Source organism: Pseudophryne corroboree, chromosome 3 (genome assembly GCF_028390025.1).
Source record: "Pseudophryne corroboree isolate aPseCor3 chromosome 3, aPseCor3.hap2, whole genome shotgun sequence".
Classification (NCBI taxonomy): Eukaryota; Metazoa; Chordata; class Amphibia; order Anura; family Myobatrachidae; genus Pseudophryne; species Pseudophryne corroboree.
Genome location: NC_086446.1, coordinates 392,635,626 through 392,644,587, shown reverse-complemented (window position 1 = coordinate 392,644,587; position 8,962 = coordinate 392,635,626). Strand labels below are relative to the sequence as shown.

The 8,962-nt window shown below is 42.7% G+C and overlaps 1 long non-coding RNA gene across 1 annotated transcript; it reads right to left on the bottom strand.

Annotated features, from left to right (window-relative positions):
• Window positions 1–343: 343 nt before the first annotated feature.
• On the bottom strand, window positions 344–4,125 carry LOC135057820 (uncharacterized). The gene is made up of 3 exons (XR_010244383.1): window positions 3,450–4,125; window positions 2,320–2,428; window positions 344–1,503 (listed from the first exon to the last, which is right to left on the bottom strand). It is a non-coding gene; the product is annotated as an uncharacterized LOC135057820 (long non-coding RNA).
• Window positions 4,126–8,962: the final 4,837 nt, after the last annotated feature.

Below are 8,962 nucleotides of genomic sequence, written 5' to 3'. Positions count from 1 at the left end.
AATGCTTTTCCATAACCCACTAGGGGATGTTAAGAGAATATCAACCCTATCAATGTTAAATACTACATGCCTGAGACCTTGGGAAAAAGCAGGAAGAATGGGCATGGACAAATTGCGGGACCTGAAGAAAGGGGCTTGGCCAAACTGGAGACATCATCTAGAGGCAGAGTGGAACCTAGTCTATATAGTGGAGGGTTTCCCGCCTCTTGGATAGGGATAGGACATCAAAGAAAACATTGGTACTAACGACGGTTTTAACATTGGTAACCAACCAATGTTTATTCTTAACATTGGTAATCGATACTAACCGGTTGCTTTTTTTTTTTTTTCAGTAAACTGGCTACATAAGCATATAATACACTAATACATTTCTGAAATTATCCTTATTTTATCTTGATGGAGGCTGAAACATAGAGGGAACGCTACATAGTGCATGAAAACCTTTTTAATATAATAAAATGGTTATGGATCTATAGATCTACAGCAGAAGGTATACATTCAAGAAGGTCTACATTCATTAGGTCGAGACTATATCGTCAGCAGTGAAAAGGTTGACATGGTCATTAGGTCAACCTATGAAAAGCAGACACAGGAAAAGGTCGACAGGTACAAAGGAGGGACGCATGAAAAGGTCAACATGGAAAATGGTAAACACAGGAAAAGGTTGACACAGCATTTTTACATTTTTTTTGTGTTGTTTTCGGCGTCTGAGCACGTGGACCCCTTTGGGTAAGGTTACTATTCGCAATCATAGTCAACGTAAATGGTAAAGTATGAAGAAGTTGAAAAAAGTGAATCCCCCCAACAAAACTCAAGTCAACCATATGTGTGTCGACCATTGGCTTGTCGACCCCTTGAACCTGTCGACCTCTTGTACCTGTCAACCATAAGCACTGTCGACCTTTCATAGGTTGACCTAATGACCATGTTGACCTTTTGACCATGCTGACCTAATGCATGCCGACCATATGGTTTCAACCTAGTGACTGTCTAACTAGACACTGTAGATCTATTGACTGCATAGCAATAACATATCTCATGCCATCAGACTCCGTACAAGCTCCTTAATCAGATAACCTGCAAATGCCCTTTAAGTGTCAATCACACTATCTCCATAACACTTCCCTATATGACCATTTAGTGCCAGGCCATCCCCATGCCACCATAGCCTTCCCGCATGCTCCTTAAGAGCCAATCAGTTCACTCCCAAATGTACTTTATATTCCAATAAGACCTCAGCCATGTCATTAGACTCCACCACATACCCTTAAGCACCAATAAGAACTTTCCAACAGTATAAACTATGACACCATATGATCACATCCCCTCACACATGCTCCTTATATGGTGCACTAGAGTTACATGCTTGAAGAGCAGGCTGTGTTCTCTCCTCTTCAAGGCCTGGTCCTATCACATTGGGTGACACTGATAAACTCAGAGTGACGGCATCCTTGTGGCGGATAATGCACTGTTGCTGCTCCTTTGGTGACTGGTCAGGTAGTTCTGAGTAGACAGATATAGGCAGAAAGTCACAATTGCGCACACGTGGCTGCTTTTCTTAGTGAAGGAAATGAAGTTCCACCAACTCTTCACAAATATAGAACAAACAGAAATAGAAAACCTCCACACAGAATAGCGCACACAGAGAATACTTATGTTGATTTGAGGGGTCTCCCAATGATCTTTCAGAGGATTTATATGACCTCAAAAAGGAGACAGAAATACAATATAGTGTTATATCTCTATGGCATTTCTTATAAGTTTTTTATGAGGAAACTCGTACCCTCGTATTCTCTGTGTGCGCTATTCTGTATGGAGGTTTTCTATTTCAGGTAGTTCTGAGTGTTCACAGGCTCTCCCATTGTATGTGTGATGTGACATCATGATGTCACATTGAGTGTTGCCTTAAGGTGCATACACACGGTGAGATATTGACTTTGCAATTTCCCCTGAACTCCTCGGAGCCCTGAACCACCGATACTGACTATCTTTACTTGAGATTTTGACTTCGGGAGATTTTGACTAAGTGCCAATTTTGACTATACTACGTACACAATATAGTTAAGATTGACTTGCTTGCACAGTCTAAATTTTCTTGCGATACCGACCCCACGGGAGCACGCATCTGTATCGCAAACTGTGCACACATGGTGCGATGTGTGCTAACTTTTCTTACGATTTTGACTATATAGTCAATGTCATAAGGTTACATTGCACATTGTGTATGCACCTTAACACGTAGAGGCAGAGCTGCTAGGTCAAGTCACTGAGCATAACACCTTATGTTGTGCACTGAATGATGTGTAACTAACAACTGACCCAGACTCAGTGCTAGTATTCCTCAAGGCTTTGCACTTTACTCATTTCCTGCTTGCAAGTCGTTACTGTATGTTTGCAGCATTTGATAAAGTTCTCAGGTATCGGTTTTCTATTAAAAAAGAAAAGAAAAGAAAAAAGCTATTACTTCCCCATTATAAATAAAACATTTTTTAAATGTGATCTATATGGAAAAGACATGCCCTATATACATCACACTGAGCTGTTTGCGTCAAAAACGATCTGTTACTATTTTTTATGCAGATGGTACACTCAGAAAACAACCAGGTAAATAAACAGATGGAATAGACTTCACACTTTGGAATTTGCCAATTAATACTTTAAAATACTTGGCAGTGGATATTTTAGACACAACAGAATAAATATCTAAAGTACAATGTGTTTAATTTTTATTTCCAATTAAAACAATACACACATTGGGCCTAATGTATTCACCTGCTGAAGCCCTCTGCAGTATACGCATGCTTAGAAGTCGCACTATGCATGCGCACACAGTGAGATGCAACAGCATTCGCGGGGCGGCAGAGGGCGTTGCGGTGGCGTTTTAGGGGAGCAATCTGGACAAATGCAGGTGTATCAGGACCGTTTCTGTGGCGGGCCGCGGCGACTTCATGACATCACATGCAGCCGATGCGAGCCTAAACATTAGCAGCTATGCTACATAGGCAGAGGGCAACCCTAAATATGCAAGAGCATCGCCATCATGCAATGCGCTCGCATGGTTGTGGTGTGTATGTGTGTGTTCAGCCTCTCACTAAGCCCTTTCTGGCAAATTTGAAGCCTACAGTATAACCACCTTTACTTTTCAATAATCTGTTCAGAAGAGGTGTTTGTAGAACGGTGTTTTATTATTCAGTAAAGGGATCACAGATATGATGCGTTGATTTGATGTACAATACGATATGATGATATGTGATAATGAGGTAAAACTGTTAATGAAACAAGAATATGCAATTATGATATGCATGTGAAAAGCAAAATGGATATACACAAGTACATATAACATGGGCTGTGCAAACATGTGATTACATGTGCAAGTATAAACTACAGTGTAGCTAACATTACTCACTGGCTAAACAGGTTGAGATGAGACATTTAATATACAAACTCACCATCGAATGCTATATGAGAGTTGGACCCATGTAAAACATGACTGTCTGGGACCATGAGGGAAGTAGAAAAGCTGATCCCAGCTTCTTCATCCCAGAATGCATTGCAAGACTGGCTACAAGAGGCTATGAGGGTCAAATTAATTGATGGGACTGACCACCAGATGGGGCAATAATACAACTTTCTGTAGTAAAAGTAATCAGATCTACACAAAGCAAATGCTGAAGGCATGACACTCCCCGTCTGGTATCACTGGTACCATATTTTAAACTCTAAACAGATAACAATAAGAATAGTTCAGTCACTGGTCTGAGGAACAACTTAGTCTCTCCTCGCTTACAGATCTTGACCTCAACCTTACGAACCTTCCCATCCTTGCTTGGGAACGTCTTGGTGACAAGACTTAAAGGCCATTCGTTGCGTTGTGACTGGCAATCTCTGACGAGCACAATGTCACCTGGTTTTAAGTTGGGTTTGGCAACTTGCCACTTGCTCCTTGACTGCAGGGTAGAAAGGTATTGTCTTTTCCATCTGTCCCAAAAGGTGTTTGCAAGGCTTTGAACTTGTCTCCTTTGACGTTTGAACAGGTCTTTGGTATTGAATTCTCCAGGAGGAGCATAGGTAATCCCGGTCTTCTGTGTAAGAAGAGTGGCCGGAGTAAGTAGAAGTGGGTCTTCTGGGTCATTAGACACTGAAGTCAATGGTCTTCCGTTGACAATAGCTGAGACTTCAGCCATGAAGGTTGTTAAGCTCTCGTGAGTAAGTCTTGCAGTTCCCACTTGCAAGAATATGGAATCAAGGATTCTGCGTATCATGCCGATCATCCTTTCCCAGGCACCTCCCATATGAGAAGAATGAGGCGGGTTGAAGGTCCATGTACAACCTTGCTCACTGAGATATCTCTCTATGCTTTTAGTGTCAATGTTCGAATTAATTTGTAATTCTTTGGCTGCTCCAATGAAGTTGGTACCTCTGTCGGACCGGATGTGTTTTACTGGGCCACGAATAGCAATGAAGCGTCTAAAGGCATTGATGAAGCTTGAAGTGTCCATTGATTCTATAACTTCGATGTGAACAGCTCTGATGCTCATACAAGTGAATACAACCGCCCAGCGCTTGCTGTTCGCATTCGCACCTCTAGTATGTCGTGTGATGACAGTCCATGGACCAAATACATCAAGACCAACATTGGAGAAAGGATGGTCTGTACTAAGTCTGTCTGTTGGAAGATTAGCCATCTTCTGAGTTTGGGAAGTACCACGAAGTCTACGGCAAATGATACATTTGAAGATTGTGCTGCTTACACACCTTTTCGCTCCAATAATCCAGAACCCAGCTGATCGTAGAGCTCCTTCGGTAAACAATCGTCCTTGGTGTTTGACTTCGTTGTGATAGTGTTGCACAATTAAAGAAGCTATGTGGTGACTCCCAGGAATGATTAAAGGATTTTTCTCATTTGTCTCCAAGTTTGCTTCTTGAAGACGGCCTCCTACTCTCAATAAATGATTTTCATCAAGAAAAGGGTCTAGCTTTTTTAAGGTGCTGTCTTTGGGAATAGGATTTCCACTGTTAATGCAGTCGATCTCTCCGGAAAAGATTTGGTGCTGCACAACACGGATGATAAGGTTCTTGGATCGTTGTGTTTCTTCTGGTGCGTAAACATTTTGACAGTGATGCCAACCTTTACATCCATTCACACTTACAGATGCGTTGCGTTTAAATGAATGGACTATGTGAGTTAAGCAGGTAATGGCTCTGACAAGTGATTTCCAAGTTGAAAATCTTTGGAATCTGTGAGGCTGAAGTTGACAATCTGAAGTTACGGTATGGATTGTAGTTATTTGTGGACGAATTTCAACATCTGAGTCTGCGTCTACTAGCTTGAATATGCTACTTTCAGGATTGTTCGAATCTGCCTTGTACAGGAATTCAGGTCCTCTGAGCCATGTAGTGTCTTTGAGGATACTGGCTGGGACAGCTCTTGTAGCGTGATCTGCTGGATTGTGAGCAGTAGATACATAGTGCCACTGTTTTGGATTGGTGGATCTTCTGATTCTTAGCACACGATTGCTGACATAAACATGGAACCGTCTGGTCTCGTTGCATATGTAGCCTAATACTACCTTACTGTCTGTGTAGAAATCTGCTTCAGAGAGTCCAATTGGTAACTCAGATGAAATGAGCTCAGCTAATTCTACAGCTAGTACTGCAGCACAAAGTTCAAGTCTGGGCACTGTGTGTTCTGGACGTGGAGCTAACTTTGCTTTGCCCATGACAAATCCAATATGACATTGTCCCTTGATGTCCATGGTCTTAAGATATGCAACTGCAGCAATTGCTTGGGTTGAGGCATCAGAGAATACACATAGTCTCTGGTTTTGTACTGCTGTAGAAGGCACGGGGGCATATGGACGTGTAATGCGGAGGTTGGTTAAGGTAGATAGAGAATCTTTCCACTCTTGCCACAAGTTTCTTTTCTGGGGAGGCAGTGGGGCATCCCAGTCAATTGACTCACAGGTTAGGTCTCTGAGCAAAGCTTTACCTTGGATAGTGACAGGAGCTGCAAATCCTAAGGGGTCGTACAAGCTGTTTAGAGTAGAGAGAACACCTCTGCGAGTGAAGGGTCTTTCTTCGCTGTTTACTTGGAAGGTAAAGGTGTCAGATTTTAAGTCCCACAAGAGTCCAAGGCTACGTTGAGCTGGTGGGGAATCGGTTCCTAAATCCAAGTCTCTTAAATCGCTGGTATGATCTTGGGAAGGGAAGGCTTCCATCACTACTTTGCTGTTGGAAGCTATTTTGTGAAGCCTCAGGTTTGAACAAGCAAGCATTTCCTGAGCTCTTTTGAGGAGGCTGATTGCTGTCTCGGCTGTTGGCATAGATTTTAGGCAGTCATCTACGTAGAAGTCTTTATCTACAAGTTGTCTAACATCAGAACCATACTCTAGCTCACCCTCTTGAGCTGAACGTCTGAGTCCATAGATGGCAACTGCAGGTGAAGGGCTGTTACCAAAGATGTGTACCTTCATGCGATACTCCGTGATGTCTTTTGAGGGGTCATTGTCTCTGAACCAGAAGAATCTTAGGAAATTCCTGTCTTTTTCTCTCACAAGAAAGCAATGAAACATTTGTTGAATGTCAGCTGTGAAGGCAATAGAGTCTTTTCGGAAACGGATGAGTACCCCTAGGAGTTTGTTGTTGAGGTCTGGTCCTGTCAGGAGTACATCATTTAAAGAAACACCTTCAAACTGGGCACTGGAATCGAACACCACTCTTATCTGACCTGGTTTCTTCGGGTGATATACTCCGAACATTGGCAGGTACCAGCATTCTTCTGTGTCTTTAAGAATGGGAGCTATCTCGGCGTGACCATTCTCAAATATTTTAGCCATAAAGGAGAAGAAATGATCTTTCATCTCTGGTTTCCTGTGAAAGTTGTGTTTAAGTGAAGAGAAGCGTTTGAGTACTTGTTCTCTGTCATTAGGAAGGCGTTGTCTGGGTGTTCTAAAGGGTAGAGGAGCAACCCAGCTGTTGGCATCATCCTTGACTAGTCCTTTCTCCATTATTTCCAAGAATAGTTTGTCCTCTATGGACATTGCCACCTGGTCATCCTTCTTTGTTCTCTGGAAGACTGCGTGTCCCAGATGATCTTGATAGTTGTCACAGATATGGTTGTCACTAGTTGAGTCTATGAAGGTACAGTGTGGTAATTCCTTTATGAGGAAATGGTTATGACATGGCTGGAATAGAGAAGGGCGTCCATTTTCTAAAGTACAGGTAAGCATGCTGTTGACAGAATCTGGTTTATGCACATCTCCAAGACATACTTCTCCTATTATTACCCATCCCAGATCCAGTCTTTGAGCGTAAGGTGCGTTATGTGGACCATTAATCTGACTTCTGGCTTTGTGGACTTGTAGGATATCCCTCCCAATGAGTAGATTTATTTGGGCATGTGGATCCAGTTCTGGTATCAGATGTGCTATGCGTTTCAAATGTGTATGGTGTTTAGCTACATCTGGTGTAGGAATCTCACTCCTATTGTCTGGAATCTCGTCACACTCTGTGATAGTTGGTAAAGAGAGACATGTCTTCCCATCCAAGGACTCAATTTGATAGCCAGTTGCTCTCCTTCCTGTTGTCTCAAAACTCCCTGCGCAGGATCTTAAGGAGTAAGGAGTGCTGGGTCCTTTAACATTAAAGGTCTCAAAGAAGATTGATCTGGCTAGAGACCTGTTACTTTGGTCATCTAGGATTGCATAAAGTTTAACGGCTTTGTCTGGATGGCCTCTGGGGTAAACTTTGACTAAACATATTTTGGAGCAGGATCTACCGCTAATGGCATCTTTGCAGACTTCGGTACATTGTGAAGTTATTTCTGGTGTGACTGCAACAGTGTCTTTTTGTTCTACACTGTGCTCCCCGCCATGCTCTGTATCGGTATAACTGTGTTGCAAAGCCCATGGGGGAGGACCAGGGTGTAGAGCGGTATTGTGGTCTGTGCTGTGGCATTCTGTGCAGTTAGCACTAACCTTGCAGTCCTTGGCGAGGTGTGATGTGGAGGAACAGCACTTGTAGCAGATCCTATTCTCCTTTAAGAAGGCTTTGCGGTTCTCCAGGGACTTTTCTCTGAAGGTTCTGCATTTCAGGAGAGGATGCGGTTTGTGATGCAGAGGACATTGCTTGGCTGGATCTTTGTCTGTGGTCTCTTGGCGATTAAAGCTGGTAGACCTGCGGAAAGAATCTGAATAATGCACATTAGTCTTGTGAACTGCAACTGATGTTTTGCGGGGGTTAGGTACCATAGGTGCAGTATTTGTCAAGGTAAAGGCAAAACTAGGATCATTCCTGGTCATAGCTTGCTGGTGTACAAAGTCCACGAAAACTGAGAATGGTGGAAATTGCACTTTGTTCTGCCGCTTATATTTGGAGCCATGGTTGATCCATTGTTCCTGCAGATTATATGGTAGTTTCTGCACTATAGGGTTAATGCCTCTGGCTGTGTCAAGGAAGGCAAGTCCTGGTAAATCTCCCTCACATTTAGCTACTTGAAGTTCTTTTAGTAAGTCACTTAGTTCTCTGAGTCTCTGATAGCCTTTGTTGGGTAACCTGGGGAAATCGTCTATTCTTTTGAACAGAGCACTCTCTATTATCTCTGGTGAGCCATAGCACTCATTAAGTCTATCCCAGATCATCCTAAGTCCATTCTCAGGGTGGTTAATGTTAATCACTCTTATCCTTCTAGCATGTTCTGCAGATTCATTCCCAAGCCATTTAATTAAGAGGTCTATCTCTTCACTATGTGAAAGGTCTATTCCTCTGATAGCATTTTGAAAAGAGGACTGCCAGGCTCTGAAGTTCTCAGGGCGATCATTGAACTTTGAAATACTAATCGTGACTAATTCACGGCGGGTGAGAAATTTAGCAAAGTCTAATGTGTCCTGATTGGCTCTTGGAGATGTCGGTACATTAACACGGTAGGTATATGGTGTGTAGTCATACCTGTTAGTGTTGTCTG